Consider the following 18,361-nt stretch of genomic DNA (forward strand, 5'->3'; position numbering starts at 1 on the left):
TATTTTTGACGAATGGGAGCTCGGGAAGAGGCGAGTTTTGGGAGATTTTCAAGAAAACTAACGGGGTAAGTGTTCTTAACTAAAATTTGGTTAAACTACCGAAATCCATTGCTATTTTTATCCCTAAATCAGTAAATTGGGTTGAAAATGGTAGAAAGTTTCATAGATTTTAACTGAGGATTTGGAGATCGAGTTGATGTCGGAATTTGGTAAAATTTATATGGTTAGACTTGTTGTTGGACGAGCGTTCATGTTTTATTGCTTTTGTTGGATTCCGAGATGTGGGCCCCACGAACGATTTTTGAGCTAAATTTCAGATTTTACTGAAAAATTAGTATTTTTTTATGGAATTAAATAAATTTTATTGACTAAATCTAATTATATGTGGCTAGATTCGAGGCGTTTGGAAGCCAATTCACGAGGTAAAGGCATAGTAGAGTAGAGAATTACACTGTTTGAGGTAAGTAACAGTTCTAAATTTTGCCGTGAGGGTATGAGACCCCAGATTTTTATATTATGTGATCGGTTTTGAGGTGACACACATGCCAGGTGACGGGCGTGTGGGCGTGCACCGTAGGAATTATAACTTCGTGAAATTCTATGGAACTGTGTAGTTGAATAATCTATTGTTATCTGTACATTCTCCATGTTGTAGAGACATTGAACCACAAATCATGTTTAGATTATGTGTTGGCACTGTTAGGACCCATATAGGTCGTGCACATGTTGAATTATCTGCTAAATTGTTATTTTATACTCAGCCATAATTTACTTATTTATTTTATCTCAGTCTCTATTGATTATTATTGATGTATCATACTATTATTGTTTGGGCTGAATTGCATGATCATTGAGAGCCCGAGAAATTGGAGAGATTTATGACTGAGTGAGGCAGAGGGCCTGATTGTGAGATATTATACTATAGCACGTGAGTTGTCCGTGCGGATCCAGATATTATACTATAGCACATGAGTTGTCCGTACAGCACGTGAGTTATTCGTGCGGATCCAAATATTGATACTATAGCATGTGAGTTGTCCGTGTAGCACGTGAGTTATCTGTGCGGATCCAGATATTGATACTATAGCCCGTGAGTTGTCCGTGCAGCACGTGAGTTGTCCGTACGGCTTATAGCGCTTGGGCTGTAGGAGCCTCTCCGGAGTCTGTACACACCCCTAGTGAGCGCAGGTACCTACTGAGTGCGAGTGATGAGTGTTGAGTGACTGTGGTCCTGAGAGGATGCATGTGATTTCATTATTGCTGCACTTCAGTTGTCTTATATCACTGTTTGAAAATTTCTGAGAGATATTATCTTATGTTTCAGTTGAACTTGACATGAAATTACTGTTTGAGCTTAAATGTTGAACTTGAAAGCATGCCTACATTATTATGTTGGAAATTATTATAATTGGACTCAACTATGAAGCTCGTCACTACTTTCAGTTCCTTATTTATTATTGTTACATGCTGAGTTGGTTGTACTCATACTACATCCTGCACCTCGTGTGCAGATCCAGGTATCTCCGGACATGGCGGTTGCTAGTTTTTTAGAGTTTTATCTGTTGGAGATTATCGAGGTAGCTGCTTGGCGTTCGCAGACCTTGACTTTCTTTCCTTTCAGTTTCTGTATTGTTTTATATTTTCATATAGTGTTTTTAGTAATCACACTTTGTTATCATTTAGATGCTCACATACTCAGTTACACCGAGTTTTGGGAGTATTTATATTTGTACTTCTGAGATTTCTTTAGCTGAAATTAAATATTATGTTTTCAAATTTAAAAAATATAGTATTTTATTGAGATTGTCGGCTTGCCTAGTATTGAGATAGAAGCCATCACGACATGTAAGATTTTGGATCGTGACAATAGAGAAACCATAATCTTATATAATATCACCATAATCTTGTGCTGACTAAATATGCAATGCATATATTCAATATTACTTCTACTTATTTTAAAGTTGTTATGTTCTAATGTGGTTTTTCTCACTTCTAGTTTTTGGTGGACACCTTTCCTACATTCATAAATTAGCACAATATTATTGGCAAATAGCATATAATGTGGGACATTATTGATGTTTGATTAACTCATTCATAACTTGGGTAAATAAGTACGAACTCAATGTCAATCTTTGGTGTAAACTCAATTTCCCAAGCTACCTTTGTACCTCCTATTACTGTTTTCATGCTAGTGACGACTTCGTTATATATGTCTTTTTCCCTCCTTATATTTAATATAAGTTTATTTCTTTTTTGGTACACACCAAAGGTCCTTTCAAGGTTCTCTATTATATGATTTTCTATGTTAATGAACACTATGTGCAAATTTTTTTTCTTTTTCTCATTCATAACTTGCATCATTCTCTTTAGAAAATATATAGTCTATATAAATCCAAATTTGTTCTTTATGCTAAATCTATGTTTTATTACTTTTTCCTAATGTTCTATTGTATTACTCATAAGTTTAATGCCACGTTAATTCAAACTTTGAATCTCTCTTTTATTTTTATATAAGTTGGAATTAGATATTCTTTGTTTCTCGTCGGGCAACTCGCACCACTTCTCAGTATAACATTAAATAGTATGGTAATATCACGATTCAAAGTCTCTCCAAGGTCGTAATGGCAACTAGACGACCCATTATGTGAACCAACAAACAATTCACAAATTCAAATCTCATAACACCATAACTAAGTCTAAATAGAGATAATAACACAATACAAGTCTAAAGTTGTCAATGCAAGTGTAGAAATAACCAAACTACTCGAACCCGGAAACTTGTGTCATGATGTCATGAGCTCTAACAGTATCAAAAAATATAAATATCTAAATAATACATCACTATCTGACACAAATAAAATAATAATTTAGAAAGTGACTTCTTGCACTGTTGTCGAATAAACAGCTTTACCTCGAGTCTCCAAGCCTACAATTATACGGTCTCCTAGATTTCACTAGTGTCAGGCTCAGTATATGCACACAAATCTACAGAAATGAAATATGAGTACAACCAACATGTTACTAAGTAAATATCATGATAAATCCCATGAAATAGTAGCGAAATACTGTCAAGAAGATACAATTCATAAGTATACACAATAACATAAGAAAAGCATAGAAGCAGTGTATAAAATATGCATAGTTTGAGCATGAGATAAAATACATGTTTTTATCAATTATCTAGTCTAATGCACATGCCAATGCATCTAAATATAACATATATAAGGATGTGCAAAAGTATCATCTTTACGACTGCATTACAAAGAGCCAAATATCAAGGGCGTTTTATAAATGCTCAATCTTTACAGTTATGTTCTACTAGACCAAGTTTCCAACAATACCTGCACCTATATCCAAAATTCACAAACCAAAAAGTATGGACAACTCGCATGCATCTCATAAGAAGGGCATGAATACTCACGTGCTATAATTACATTGAGGTTTGGACCTAATATAAAAGTATAAATGATTGTATGTATTCCGATATACATATCTATATAATATTAAACTAGCATGTGAAGGATGCCTATAACATTATACTAGCATGGAGAAGATGCTTAAGTAGTCATGCAACTAGTAAAGAATTTAAAAAATGTAAAGCATGTAAAGAGTATAAGCATATCAAACTACCCCAACATGAATAAAGCTGGTACATGCATATACGCTCGTCATCTCACATATGCATTACCTGAAACACGTAGAATATATTAAACAAGTTCACTTAGGAACAATTCCCTCAAGATGGAGTCAACCAAGATACTTACTTTAATCTGGGCAAGAGTCAACCTTCAAATATCGCTTTACCTTGCTCCGAAGCCTCCAAATGTTTATAATCTCGCCAAAAGTGCTAAACGATGTCAAATATAGTCGTATGACTCATTTACATAAGAAAAGATTTAATCTTGATCAGAGTCGATATAAGTCAACAAAAGTCAATTCCGGGTCTACGTGGTCAAACCTCAAAACAAATGTCAAATGCGATTACTTATAACCTCTCGAGTTCAAATATAATTAGATTTTCAATTTGAGTCCAAATCGGTATTCGAGTTCGAAAAAGTACTTCATTTTCTTTAAGTTAAAATCCATATATTTACCTTTTGATTTCATGATTTAGGTGTTAAAATTCATAGATACTCATAATACATAATTAAAATCATATGTGGATTACTTACCCTCAAGATGCAGGTAAAAATTAGTGACGGGTTCCCAGAAATCCAACAATAGTAAAATGAGTTCAAAATTTCAAAATTAGACGTTAAATACCCTTTAAGCTAAAATGCAAATCGCAATTGTAATCAGCCCTCATCGTGAAACATAGTAGCCAGTTACCCTGCGCAAACCGTGATGGGGAGCCATGTGATTGCAAAGGCCAAATGGCCTGGCTCCAGGTTTGCGTAATTGCGAGCTAGACCATGATACCACAATCCCAATTGTTCGTTCTTCCCGATAGCAACCCATGGTGCATCTGATCGCTATGCAAAAAATTGAACCAGCAAATATTATATTTTCCAACTTGCTTTCGAATTCATTGCAATACCTCTGTGGCCCTCAAGTCATAATTCGTGCATGCGTAAACGTCCAAAAATACTATACAGATCTAACTTAGATCTCGAAACGCACAACGAAGCTCATTTTTTTCAAATAGAGGACTTATGTCAACTTTTTGAACTTTAAAGTTTCAATTAGCATGCAAGTATACTAAAATGATCCCGAGCCTTTTCGGGAGACGAATTACCCGTACCCGCAATTCTCAAATTACTACACCTACAGAAAATCCTAAATTAAGGAACGGAATGCTAAAACTCAAAATGGTCAATTGGGTTGTTACAAGTTAGCCACCATATTCCAACCTCTTCAAGACACTTCCACCTTTATAGAGATACCATCTGAACATCATACTTTTCTAATTTTATTATATCCTGATGGAATCTTCTGCCTCTTTGACTTAGTTTTGAGTGTAGTTGAAGTCTCTATTATGCACAAATTTTTGAAAAACTAATAAGTCATTCTCATGGTTCGAACTATCGAATAAATAGATAAAATGAAAATGTTTGACACATATAGCTCCTTAGGTCTCTTAGTTAAGCTCCATTATTTTCTAAGAGAGGGCATGGATTCAAACCCTTGTAGTTGCATGCATGTTGTGTTTAAGATTTTGTGCCTTACCTGCTAAAAAGTATGTATGTTGGTAGATTTGAACCATTGACCTCTTATATAGTTAGGGTAAACTAAACTAAAAATAGTAGTTTCTATGGGTGTTGTCCATTGTAGGTTTTCTTCCTATTTGATTCTTTTCATCTTCCACTACTAGAAATTCACTATTTTTCTACCGACGCTCTTATTTGAATTTCGTTGGAAATTAGAAAATTCCATACTTGTCAGGAACATTTCGATGTATTCACCATGAAACTCCAAATGGATTTCCGACGGAGTTTCATAAATTAAGCTCGATAAGAAATGGTGAAGAATTGACTAAATTTCTAATGGAATCCATCGAAAAACTAAATTAATATAAGTTCTATTTATTTTTCAAAAAGGGTCATATTTACCCCCTCTGCTATCGAAAATAAGCTATATTCACCCTCAATGGGGGGGGGGGGGGGAGTTAAATGTCTTTGTCCCAACTTAAAAAAGACTTGTTGTCGTAAAAGTGAAGCGCCCAATTTCTAATTAGTATGCACGCGACCCATACTAATAACTTACCGATTTAAAAAAAAAAATTGAACCCATTCCACCACTTCTTCACGTTTTTTACTCCATGTTCGTTACCTTCCTCCCTCCTCTATAATACCAGCAACGCCATTATTCCAGCATGAACCAACACATATTTTCCAATATTTACCTTCAGAGCAAACTCCATTACATTACTGTAACGATCCAGCCGATCGTTTTGAGTGTATTATCCCCGATCCCCTATTTATAACTTCTCCCAGATCTATTTCTGCTATTGTGACTTACCGGGAGGTTTTATTTTGGTTTTTGAACTGTTTTGGGATACTTAGTCCATAAATGGAGGTTTAAGTCTCAGAATTTTGGTCATAGTCGGAAGTGTATGAAGACGACTCCGGAATCGAATTCTGTCAGTTCCGTTAGCTCTGTTGGGTGATTTTGGACTTAGGAGCATATCTGGACTGTGAATTTGAGGTCTGTAGCTAATTTGGGCTTGAAATGGTAAAAGTTGAATTTTTGGAAAGTTTGACCGGGGGGTTTACTTTTTAACATCGGGGTTGGATTCCAATTTTGAAAGTTGGAGTAGGTCCGTAATGCTGAATATGACTTATTTGTAAAATTTGAGGTTAATCAGATGTGGTTTGGTAGGTTTCAGCGTCGTTTGTAGAATTTGAAAGTTTAGAAGTTCTTTAGGCTTAAATATGGGTGTAATTAGTGTTTTGATATTATTTTGAGTGATTTGAAGGCTCGACTAAGTTCGTATGATGTTTTGGGATGTGTTGGTATGTTTGGTTAAGGTTCCGGGGGCCTCGGGTGAGTTTTGGGTGGTTAACAGATCATTTTTGGAATTGGCTTGATAGCTGAAGTCTAGTTATATCAGGTTCTGGTTTCCTTGTACGAGATCGCAGGGATTCATTCGCCATCGCGTAAGCTTATTCGGTGCAAAGGTAAGTTTGTTCTACGCGATCGCAGAGTTAGGAATGCGATCGCGTATGTGTGCGAAGTTGTGCTTCGCGAACGCGTGGCTAAGGTCACGTTCGCGTAGAAGGATTTGAGTAGGAGGGGAGGTGCGGCCAATGCACTACGCGATCGCATGAGGCAGTATGCGATCGCATAGGTATGAGAGGCAGTGATCCGCGATCGCGTGGGTGATTTCGCGATTGCGTAAGGTAAAAATCTTGGGGCAGCGAAGTTGTTCTTCGCGATCGTGAGGCTATTTCTGCGATCGCGATTAAGGAAATGTCTGGGCAGTATTAAAGTTTTTAAAAATGGGGGGTTTTGCCATTTTATCGAAAACTTGAGTTGGGAGCACGATGGGTGATTCTTGATGGGATTTTCATTGAGTTGATTGGGGTAAGTGATTCTTACTTGATTTTGCTTAAATCCCATGATTTCATCTTTAATTTTATCATCTAACTAGTGAATTTGCCGCGCTCTGCGCGGTCATAAAATAAATAATTGAGATTTAAAAATTTCCTTTATAATTTTAATTCTATAAGTTGAATAGGTAGAACATATTTATATTTTTAACAGTTAGCTCAGTTTTACAAAAAATAATTTGAAGTCAACAAAAAGAATGATATTAAAACTACAATGATATATGCTTAATAACTTCATATATCGTAAAAAAAAATTGTGGTAAAAAAAACAATAATTAGTAATAAAAACACATTGTATATGATTTAACTTTTTCGTCATTCATAATTAGTAAAATTGTGTTGTCATTAGCAATTTTTTTTCTTTTGTAAATTAAGTAATCTATAAACCGCAATAGAAATTTCTATATTCATTGTGACATTACACTTCTCCATTGAAGTAGTAGATTTCTCCAACAAAAAATCTCTTTTACTTCTTCATTACTAAAAGGGAAAAAAGGAAATTATATTTTATTTACTTTATTCACTGTTTACACGCATGAGATGTGATTTGTCTCTATATATGGAGGATTTAAAGACATTTATGATAGAAGATATATGATCAAGGCAATCCTAGATTCCTAGTGTTCAACTTCACTCACTGTCTCTACATTTCAAGTAATGGTTGGGAATAGTTATCTTTGTTATCTATTTTTCCTGAAAACTTAATGCTTTTTCAGTCAAAGGGCGATTTAACTACTTCTATTATTCTTAGATTTTTTTTAAAAAGGAAGAGAAAAAACTTTTCAAGAAAGTCATTTCTCTTATATCAGTTACCTACTCTAAATTAAACACGATTGTCTGATCCTTAGTCTTCACCAAGCGGGATTCTTCAAATAAGGGGAGGTAAAAAGAACAAAGCTAATAAGGAAAAAAAAAAGAGAAAATATATGCGTGTTCTTTGGCCATAGGAATATATATGTAAAATCTACACTCTACACCTTTTCCTTTTTGAAAATTTCTTATATTTACCATAAAGAAAAGAGAATAGAAAATAAACCCACAAAACAAAATAAGAAAAAGGGAAAAATTTAAAAGTTGAATAAAAACGAAGAAGATAAAAATCGAAAAGTTTAAGATTAGGTAAAAATAGAAAAAGAAATGTACGTACTTTCTTCTTGTCTTTTTCCCTTTCATTTCTCGTTCTTTTCTTTTCCCCTTGGATTTATCGGTTCTTTCATTTCTTTTCTTCTTTCTCTCCCCCTAATTAACATGCTAATTCCTCCATCCCTAAGAAAAATTTCCTCCAAATTTGTCTTTATAATAAAATAATAAATCTGTTGCACTATTCTATACAAATACACGCATTCATTCAATATACATCTCCATTTTCCCTTCTTCTTCTTCTCTATTCTCGTCCTATTCATAATGAATGATGTTAACAATAACTTCACCCTTCTCTGTATCAAGTCTTTCATAATAATACATCTTGCATGATTCAAATGATTATCTTAAACTCAGTATCAATAAATGAGTTAGCAGGCTTTGCTCTGTCTCTTCCGTTAAAAGACACAACATCTTTTTACTCCATATATCAAAAGTCATGCCTCTTAATCCTCTTCTTTCTTTTTCTACTAAACTCACGCCTTCGACGATAGTATCTACTCCCTCCGTTTCCATTTTTTGTTTGATGATTTTACTGCCTATTTATGTTCCTTCTCGTTTTTCAAATTTGAAGTAAAACGGAGTTTGAATGGCATAAAATGCCCAAGTAATTAGCGATTGGTGCATAAGTTTAAAACTTTACACCGGTTGTAAAACTTAGGGAAGAGGTGAGAAGCCTGTAGGAAAAAGATCTTACCACTTAGAAATGTTATAGGTGTTAACAAAAAGTGAGATATAATTAAACCTGACCAAAAAAATATGTAGAAGAAGATTTGGAGGCTGGGAAGAAAGGAATAAAGATAATCTATAATTAAAGGCAGTCATAAAAGTGAGTAAAGGTAGAAAGTAAATGCATATGTTTCAAGGAAGGAAATCGAAACAAAGAAGGAGGTTGGGAAAAAAGGAGAAGTTTCAACAAAAAGTTGTAATGATACATAATAATGAGGAAAGAGAGGCGACGTAATAGGTGCAAAATAAGAAAATTAATGCACCGTTTCAGGAAATTAATCTTTTAGATTTATTAATTGAATTTATTGTGTGAAAAGAGAATAAAAATCCCTAAAATTATAAGAAAATAGATAAATATATTTCCTCATCAATAAGAGATGACACATCACTTTCTAAGGGCCCTGCTTTATATTTATATATAGATTTGTGATTTGGGGTGAGAAATTGGGGAAAAAGAAAGAGAACTCTTGAGTTGGAATTTTGAGGTTTTGAATGGCATTTTGTTATCGGATTTGAGTAAATTTGGTATGGTTAGACTCGTGAGTGAATCTGCTTTTAGGTTTTTTTGACTTTTGTCAGATTTCGAGACGTGGGCCCGGGATCCGGGTTCGAAATATTTGGCTATAATTTAGTACTTTTCTTGTGCAATTGATCCCTTTAGCCTATATTGATTGTATTGTTCTACTTGTGGCTAGATTCGGGACCTTTGGTGACTAATTTATGAGGCAAAGGCATTTCGGTGTAGAGATTTGCTGGGTTTGAGGTAAGTAACAGTCTTAAATCTGGTTTTGAGGGTATGAAACCCCGAGAATTGGTATAATGTAATATTTGGAGGTGACGCACATGCTAGGTGATAGGCGTGCGAGTGAGGACCGTGAGGGATTGTGACATGGTCTGTCCCGTGAGACTGTAAAGTCGAATAGCCATTGTTATTACTTGTTTTTCCTTGTCTTTGAGCAATTGACTGCCTTTCATGTTAGAAATTATGCTTAGGCCATATGATATCACTGTTGGGACCCGCAACGATCGTATACTTGTCGAATTGACTGCTAATTGTTGTCTTATACTCAGCTACAGTCTTATTGTATGTTATATCTTTGTTTCCTCTCATTTCTTTTTGATACTTGTTGTATTCTCTGTTTGGGATAGTTATTATGATATTCTGTGAGCCCGAGGGGCTAGAGAGGTTAGTGACTGAGATAGGGCCTGAGTGCCGAGCTGCGAGCTGTGAGGTATATGGATTGGGTTACACACCGCATCAAGCCTTTTGGCTATATATATATATATATATATATATATATATATATATATATATATATATATATATATATATATATATATATATTGGACCGGGTTGCACGTCGCAACAATATTGGATCGGTTTGCACGCTGCAATAATATTTTGATCGGGTTGCATGCCGCAACAATATTGAATAGAGTTGCATGCCGCAACAATATTGGATCGAGTTACGTGCCGTAGCAATATAGCGCTTGGGCTGAAGGAGACCCTCCAGAGTCTGCACACCCTGAGTGAGCGTAGGTACTTATTGAGAGTGTGTATTGAGGGCTGAGAGCCGAGAGTATGAGCTGTTAAGATGAGTTGAGTGGCTGCTGCCTTGAGAGGCTGTACTTGATTTTATTTATTGTTGCACTTAGTTATTATCTGTTGTTGTGGTGAAATTTCTGGAAGATTCATATCTGTTTTACTTGAGCTCGAACTGATTTGACTTACACCGCCGGAATTGAAAGCATGTTCACTCTCTACTGAAACCTTTTGAAATGAACTGTATTTTTTTATAGCTCATTACTGCTTCTCAGTTCCTTATTTAATTATGTTACTTGCTGAGTTGGTTGTACTCATGCTAAACCCTGCACTTCATGTGCAGATCCAAGTGTGTATGGCTCTGGCGGTCGCTGAGTTCGTGCGTGGGCTGATTATTGGAGACTTACGAGGTAGCTGCCGGCGTTCGTAGTCCTTGTTTCTCCTTTCTTGTTATCTTTTCTCTCTTGTATTGGCATTTGGCTCTGACTGTATTAGACTCTATTTCTAGATTGGTTGTTAGATGCTCGTGACTTAGTGACACCCCGATGTCGGACTATTTTTCCGTATTTATATTTTAATTGGGTTTTACCCCATTTTATGAAAAACTCCGGCTATTTTAAATGTATTAATTCATTCTGTTAAATTTTGAAAGTGTTTTGGAAAGGTCGGCTTGCCTAGTACCATGATAGGCACCATCACAACGGGTTAGGTTTTGGGTCGTGACAAGTTGGTATCAGAGCCTAGGTTACGTAGCTCTCACGAGTCATGAGCAGGTTTAGTAGAGTCTTGCGGATCAGTACGGAGACATCTGTACTTATTTTTGAGAGGTTGTCAAACCCGTAGGAAACTTCACATTCTTGACTTCTTATCATGTGAATCTGTTGATTATAGTAACTAAACATCTGTTGTTTCAATCTCTCACAGATGGTGAGGACTCGTACTACCGGGTAGGATGGACACCCACGGATACCACCATCCAGGGCCGTGAGAGGCCAAGGTCGCGGTAGGGACATAGGTGCAGCCCACACAGCAGCTGGGGCAGTACCTGCAGATCCACCAGTTGCCCCAGATCAGGATCAGATTCCCGTTGTTGATGCACCAGCTCAGGCCCCACCCGTGCCTATTGTGATTCCAGGCCTTTAGGAAGCCTTAGCTCAGATTCTGACCGCATGTACTGGTCTTGGTTAGGCGGTCTCTGTTCCAGCCGTAGCAGCCACTTCTCAGGCCGGGGGAGGTGCTTAGACTCCCGTTGCTCACACACTAGAGCAGGTGGTACAGGGATTCCAGATACCGGGGGCACCACCGGCCCAACCGGTTGCAACTGCTCAGGACTATGTGGTTCCTCCTATACCTGAGGATGAGCAGTGTAGATTGGAGAGGTTTGGGAGACTCCAGCCTCCATCTTTCAGTGGTGCAGAGGAAGAGGATGCGTAGGGTTTCTTGGACAGGTGTCAGAGGGAAATCCATATAACATGTATTGTGGAAACCAGTAGGATCTCGTTCACTACCTTTCAGTTCTCTGGGGCTTCATTTAGTTGGTAGGACGCTAATGAGAGGCGTAGGCCGGTCGGCGCAGTGCCCTTTACCTGGTAGTAGTTCTCCATTATCTTTCTGGAGAAGTTCGTGCCTCAGTCCCATGGAGAGGATCTGCGTAGACAGTTTGAGCAGCTTTGTCAGGGTGATATGTCTATGACGCAGTATGAGATGCGATTCAAGAAGTTGGCCCATCATGCTATCTGGTTGGTTCCCACAGACAGGGAGAGGATCGGGAGGTTTATAGATGGCCTCACTTATTAGCTGCGATTGCTTATGACTCGAGAGAGAGTGTCAGGTGCTAGTTCTGATGAGGTTGTTGACATTGCTCGTCAGATTGAGATGGTTCGTAGTCAGGAGAGGGTTGAGAGGGAGGCCAAGAGGCCTAGTGGACAGGGAGGATTTAGTGGTGCTCCTTCTTGGGGTCAGTTCCAGCACGGTAGAGGTTGTCCTTTCAGACATGCTCAAACGGCTCGTCCAGGTCACCATGGTGCATCATCTAGCCATGGTTCTCACAGTTATCAGTAGGGTCGTTCATCTCTCGGTGCCCTCCCAGCGTAGAGCTCGTCCTGTGCTCCATCAGGTCAGGGTTCGCCTATGCCAGGTCCTTCTGCTAGTTATCTCGTTGCTCGGGGCTCCCTTCAGTCCCCTGCACCAGCACCGGGGAGTTGTTATGCGTGTGGGGAGTTTGGTCACATAAGGAGAGAGTGTCCCCGTATAGTGGGAGGCCCAGCTCCGCAGAGAAGCCAGTCTATGTCATCAGCACCAGCCCCTCCATAACCCGCTCACCTAGTCCGGGGTGGGGCCCAGTCAGCTAGGGGTCGCCCGAGAGGGGGAGGCCGATCAGGGGGCGGCCAGGCCCGTTTCTATGCTCTTCCTTCCATACCAGATGCTATTGCTTTGGATGCTGTGATTATAGGTATTGTCTCAGTTTTCCATAGAGATGCCTCTGTATTATTTGACCCTAGTTCCACTTATTCATATGTGTCCTCGTATTTCTCTCATTATATGGATATGCCCCGTCAGTCTCTACTTTCATCTATTCATGTATCCACTCATGTGGGCGATACTATTATTGTGGACCACGTATATTGGTCATGTGTGGTGACCATTAGGGGTCTGGAGACCAGAGTGGATCTTTTGCTGCTCAGTATGGTTGATTTCGATGTGATATTGGGTATGGATTGGTTGTTCGCATGTCATGATGTTCTAGATTGTCACGCTAAGACTGTGACGTTGGCGATGCCGAGTTTTCCGAGAGTTGAGCGGAGCGGTTCTATAGACTAGGTTCATAGTATAGTGATTTCATACATGAAGGCTCAACGGATGGTTGAGAAGAGTTGTCTATCTTATCTAGCCTTTGTGAGGGTTGTTAGTGCAGAGGCCCCTGCTATTGATTTTGTTCCGGTGGTGCGAGATTTTTCGGATGTGTTTCCTACAGATCTGCCGGGCATGCCGCCCGACAAGGATATTGATTTCGGTATTGACTTGGTTTCGGGCACTTAGCCCATTTCTATTCCACCATACTGTATGGCACCAGGTGAGTTGAAGGAATTGAAGGAGCAGCTTAAGGAACTCCTTGATAAGGGGTTTATTTAGCCTAGTGTGAGGACCCATAAAACTTTTAACCAAAAACTCGGGGTTTCGTGGTGCCAAGTTAGATTCCTGCAATATTATAGTAGAAATTCTTCGTGGCTCGCAAGCTCCCTGCGGTTCAGACTTTTTGGATTGAACAGATTCTTACAGACTGAGAGGAAAATGTTTCGCAGAAAAATGTATTTTTGCGGCCCATTATGCGGCCGCATAATCACTCTACGGACCGCATAATGGCCGCAGAGTGAAGCAGTAAGTTTTGCCAACTTAAGGTCAGTTTTGCGGTCGATTATGCGACCGCATAATCGATATACGAACCGCATATCGATCGCATAACCCCTCTTGGGTTTTTGCAGAGGGAGTTCTGCAGTGCATTATGCGACTGCAGAACGAGTATGCAGACCGCATACTGGTCGCATACCTGGGCCGTAAGTTCAGGCCCCTGAGGGCCATTTCTGCGGTCACTTTGCGGACCGCATAGCCATTATGCGGTCGCATCTGCGACCGCAGACCTGTGTTGGGTTACCATTTTTCTTAATTTAAAACCCAACCCATATTCCGTTAAAACACCCATTTAGTCCATTTTGAAGCTCATTTCTCATATTTCTAGTGTGAGAGAGAGAGGGTTCTAGAGGGAGGGCCTAAATTTCATCAATCAATCTTCAACCATCACTCAAAGCTTGGAAATACTCAAGTAGAGCACCCAATTTCTTCATCCAAAAAGGTAAGATTTCATCACCACATCTCTTAATTTAAAACATAGCGATAATGGGGTACTAGGGTAATACTTCATGGGTATAAAAGTGGTTCATCTTGCATGCATGTGATAAAGAGTGGGAAAAATAAAAATTGAACTAGAACCATGAACATTTTCCTAATTTTGGGTTCAATTTATATATTGCAAAAATAGATTGAGGTTGCTAAGGGTTCCAGATAGTTGTAGTGTCTAAAGAAGCGCTATTGAGGTATGTATGGCTAACTCTCTTCTTCTTAGAATTGAACTCCTGGTGTCCGAATAATTGGTGTGAGTTCCAACTTGATTATACTAGAATTGTTTGCCTTAGTGTGTTTGATTGAAAGATTCATGTTCCCTAATTATTTTAGATGGTACTTATCGACATAAATGATGATGTTATTAGAACAAATAAAAAGGGAAAGGCTTGAATTGTAAAATGTGCTCAAGTGCTGAGAACTACTTAATAAATGAGGTTGTTTGTGCCATTTAATGAAGATGGGAAAGAAATGTGAATTGAGTGGACAGTTGATAGAGGTTATGTCTCAAGTGAGATGGCTTAGCCGGTCGAGCCGAGATCGGACGCCATGCTGTACACATGGTGGCATTTGTATTGGAATTATTGAATTACATTGTGGATATGGATATGTCTCACTTGAGATGGCTTAGCCGGTCGGGCCGAGACCGGACTCCGTGTAAAATCATGGTGGCATTGTGGGTTGTGGCTTTGGCACTAAAGATTATAAATCTAAAAAGATGGAAAGATTGAATTGGAAACTATGTGACCCTTACTTGGTGTTTTCTTTGTATTTCTAGGAAACTCTTATTGATTATTATGACTGCCTTCTCTTTGTTTCACTATTCATTCTGCTAAGACTGGTGTTTGTCTTACATACTAGTACTATTTGACAGTACTAACGTTCCTTTTGCCGGCGGCGCTACATCTTTGAATGGATGTAGGTGGTTCCATCGCACATAGTGTCGATCGTAGATAGGTGGTGCTCTTCTTCTCTCCTCACAGCAGTCTTGGTGAGCCCCATTTCTCCCAGGGGTCATGTAGTCCTTCTTTTATATAGGTTTTCATATTTTGAGGTATAGCCGGGGCCTTGTTGCCGGCATTGTCATGTTGTTTTTTTGTACTCTTAGAGGCTCCGTAGACATTTATGTGGGTCATGTATGTAGGTTGGGGTGGTCTTTGGATCTAGTTGTATTTTGGGAACTCAACTATGGCATAATGTATATAAGGAAAAATGAACTAGTAACGTTTATATATTTATATAACTGATCCCCCCTATTTTACAAATGGTGATGCGATCCCTCTTTAGATTATGAATGAGTCGGGTAGGAAAGGTTTAATAGGCTTGCTCGACCGAGTTCACTCGGTTGAGCGCCGGTCGCGCTCCCCGCGGTTGGGACGTGACACCTAGCGTGTCACCTTGCACCAGTTCTATTTGTGATGAAGAAGGATGGTACTATGAGAATGTGCATTCATTACAGACAGTTGAACAAGTTCACAATCAAGAATAAGTATCCTTTACCGCGTATTGATGATTTGTTTGACCAGCTTTAGGGAGCGATGGTGTTCTCCAAGATTGATTTGAGGTCAGGGTATCACCAGCTGAAGATTCGAGACTCAGACATTCTTAACACAACTTTCAGGACCCGATATGTCAATTATGAATTCCTTGTGATGTCTTTTGGGCTGACTAACTCCCCAACAATCTTCATGCATCTGATGAACAGTGTGTTTCAGCCGTATTTGGACTCGTTCGTCATTATATTCATTGATGATATCCTGTGTACTCTCGTAGCCAGGAGGAGCATGCCCAATATCTGAGGATTATGTTACAGCGATTGAGGGGGGAGAAGCTTTATGCAAAGATCTCCAAGTGTGAGTTTTGGCTCAGTTCAGTGGCCTTCTTGGGACAAGTGGTGTCCAGTGAGGGTATTCAGGTGGATCCGAAGAAGATAGAGGCAGTGCAGAGTTGGCCCAGACCGTCCTCAGCCTCGGAGATTAAGAGCTTTCTTGGTTTGGCGGGCTATTATCATCATTTTCCGGAGGGTTTTTCATCTATTGCATCGCCCTTGACCAGATTGACCCAAAAGGGTGCCCCATTCAGGTGGTCGGATGACTGCGAGGAGAGCTTCCAGAAGCTCAAGACTACCTTGACCATGACTCCAGTTCTAGTTCTGCCATCAGCTTCTGGTTCCTACACAGTGTATTGTGATGCCTCACGAATCAGTATTGGGTGTGTTATGATGCAGGAGGGTAGAGTGATTGCTTATGCTTCGCGCCAGTTGAAGACCCATGAGAAGAACTATCCTGTCCACGACCTTGAGTTAGCAGCTATTATTCACGCCTTGAAGATTTGGCGGCACTATTTGTACGGGGTCCATTGAGAGATTTACAGTGATCATCGGAGTTTGCAGCATTTGTTCAAACAGAAGGATCTTAACTTGCATCAATGGAGGTGGTTGGAGCTATGATATCACCATTTTGTATCATCCTGGGAAGGCCAATGCGGTGGCCGATGCCTTGAGTCGTCGGGTGGAGAGTTTGGGGAGTTTAGCATATCTTCCAGTAGCAAAGAGACCCTTGGCATTGGATGTTTAGGCCTTAGCTAGCCAGCTTGTCAGATTGGATATTTCGGAGCCGAGTCGAGTATTGGCCTATGTGGTTTGTAGGTTTTCTCTTTATGATAGTATCAGGGAGCGTCAGTATGATGACCCCCATCTGCTTGTCCTCCAGTACAGGGTTCGGTGAGGTGATGCTAGAGATGTGACTATTGGTGATGATGGCGCGTTGAGGATGCAAGGCCAGATATGTATGCCCAATGTGGATGGGCTTCGGGAGTTGATTCTTGAGGAGGCCCACAGCTCACGGTATTCCGTTCATCTGGGTGCCGCGAAGATGTACTAGGATGTGAGGCAGCACTATTGGTGGAGGAGGATGAAGAAGGATATAGTTGAGTTTGTGGCTCGGTGTCTCAAATGTCATTAGGTTAAGTATGAGCATCAGAGAGCGGGTGGCTTGATTCAGAGGTTAGAGAACCCAGATTGTAAGTGGGAGAAGATCACCATGAATTTCGTAGTTGGGCTCCCACGGACTTCGAGGAAATTCGATGCTATTTATGTAATTGTGGATCGGCTGATCAAATCTGCGCACTTCATTCCAGTTGATACTACTTATTCTTCAGAGCAGTTGGCTGTGATTTACATCCGAGAGATTGTTCGCCTTCATGGTGTCCCAGTTTCCATCATTTTAGATAGAGGCACATAGTTTACATCACATTTTTGGAGGGCCGTTTAGCGGGCGTTGGGTACTCAGGTTGAGTTGAGTACAACCTTTCACCCTCAGACGGACGGACAGTCCAAGCGCACTATCCAGATATTAGAGGACATGTTATGCGCTTGTGTTATTGATTTTGGAGGTTCATGGGACCGGCTTCTGCCGTTCACGGAGTTTGCATACAATAACAGTGATCAGTCGAGCATTCAGATGGCTCCGTACGAGGCATTATATGGGAGGCGATGTAGATCTCCGGTGGGATGGTTTGAGCCGGGTGAGGCTAGGCTCTTGGGTACAATCTTGGTCCGGGATACATTAGACAAGGTGAAATTGATGCAGGAACGGCTTCGCACGGCGCAGTCTAGTCAGAAGAGCTATGCTGACAGGAAGGTCTGTGATGTGTCTTTCATGGTCTGGGAGAAAGTTCTGTTGAAGGTATCACCCATGAAGGGTGTTATGAGGTTTGAGAAGAGGGGCAAGTTGAGCCCTCGGTTCATTGGGCCTTTTGAGGTACTTCAGGGGATAGGGGAGGTGGCTTACAAGCTTGCCTTGCCACCTAGCTTGTCGAATTTGCATCCAGTATTTCATGTTTCTATGCTGCGGAAGTATATCGGCGATCCGTCCCATGTTTTGGATTTCAGCAAGGTTGAGTTGGATGGTGATATGGCTTACGATGTGGAGCCGATGGCCATTTTGGAGCGGCAGGTTAGGAAGTTGAGGTCCAAGGATATAACTTCAGTGAAGGTGCAGTG

Source organism: Nicotiana tomentosiformis, chromosome 12 (assembly GCF_000390325.3).
Source record: "Nicotiana tomentosiformis chromosome 12, ASM39032v3, whole genome shotgun sequence".
Classification (NCBI taxonomy): domain Eukaryota; kingdom Viridiplantae; phylum Streptophyta; class Magnoliopsida; order Solanales; family Solanaceae; genus Nicotiana; species Nicotiana tomentosiformis.